The sequence below is a fragment of the Solanum verrucosum genome, unplaced genomic scaffold (genome assembly GCF_900185275.1).
Source record: "Solanum verrucosum unplaced genomic scaffold, falcon-dt-bn FXZP01000007.1, whole genome shotgun sequence".
In the NCBI taxonomy this organism is placed as follows: Eukaryota; Viridiplantae; Streptophyta; class Magnoliopsida; order Solanales; family Solanaceae; genus Solanum; species Solanum verrucosum.
Genome location: NW_026020177.1, coordinates 3,729,766 through 3,731,384, shown reverse-complemented (window position 1 = coordinate 3,731,384; position 1,619 = coordinate 3,729,766).

Below are 1,619 nucleotides of genomic sequence, written 5' to 3'. Positions count from 1 at the left end.
TCTGCGTCATCCTAAGACGGCTTACCTTGGTTCTATCATGGCTAGGAGGCAGATCGACTTGGGACTGCTGATTTCATAGGAGATGGTTGTGAGAGCCAAACATACACATACATCTCTGCCTTTTCATGTTCTGATCACCGAGTTATGTCGGCATGCCGGAGTACCCCAAGATCCTGCTAGCGATATATAGGTCACCCTGTCTTCCTCCACCGATATTCGGCGTATAAAGGTCGAGTTCACACGAGAGAAATTTGATAGGAGGAGAGCAGCTCCAACAGATACTTCTCCAGAGGTCGATGTAGACTCATTACCAGCAGAGGGACCTTCGTCTACACCGGCTTCGGAACCTTCAGGTATACCCGCTCCTTCTTCTACTTCATAGACTCCAGGTGCCACCTCTTCCTCCCAGCCTACCAGGATCACTCATGCTATGATCCTGAAGATGGGGCAGCTGGCCTATTTAGCGGATATGAGGTCGACACTATTGGAGAGATCCATCCCAGGGATGATTGACAATGCCATCGTAACTGCACTGACCCCCATCAGAAACACTTTTGATGATCTGACTGCCAGAGTAATTTCTTGTGAGAGCAGACAAGGGGAAACACCCAAGGTTTCAGCATTAAAAGTCGAAATAACAGAGTTGAAGAAGGACGTAGCCTATTTGAAGGCTACCGACTTCACCACACTGATGCAGGGAGCATATAGCGAGGATGCTCCTGAGACCTCGGGGACTCCTCCGGCTACTACCAGAGAAGTGCAGAGGGATGATGCAGGGCATGTAGAGTCGGAGACACAGACCGACGAGGAGCGGATAGCATTGTGCGATGAGGTAGTGAGCGAGAGCCAAGAGGACAATATATTCAGAGACTTTTCGAATCTTGTGGAGATGGTTGTGCAGCCGACAACTCAGACAGTGCCGGCTGAGACGTTCACAACATCTCCTAGTGGACCTGGCTTTGTTAGTTTGTCTGAGGCTACTCCGGGTACTGAGACCCTTGACCAGATAGATGCACCGGGCCCTGATGCCCATATTCAGACCCCGACAGATAGAGAGACTGCATAGACAAGACTTCTTTTTACTTCTCTCTCTGTCTTATTTATTTTTACTTTTAGACATTTTTATTTGCATTTGAGGGCAAACACTTTTTAATCGTGGTGGGGTGAGGCCTACACCTTTTGTGTTGATAGTTGTGTTTTGTGTTTATATTTGGGCTATTCTGTTTAAAATTATTTTACACTGCTTTTTGTGGATGTTTGAGCTTATGGCTTCCTATTTGTTATAGTTGAAAAATGATTTTAACCCTTTCAAAAAATTTTAAATTTTTCCAATATTTTTTGCCACCTCTCATGTGTTGAATGTGGTTGTTCTTTCGCAAATATTAAGTCTCCGTTCCGATCAATACTGATGACTTGAATAGTGCTCTCAATCGAACGAACATGAATATGCGGCTACGACGAGGCCAAATGAAGTTGCATAGACAATATGTGACCTCTTTGCATCTCGTTGTGATTAGTCATTTATCAAATCGAGTTTCTTTGCATCTCGTTGTGTTTGACTTTAGTTTCGATGACTTGTGTGATGAGGTTACTTTGAACCATGGATGATAGATCCTATA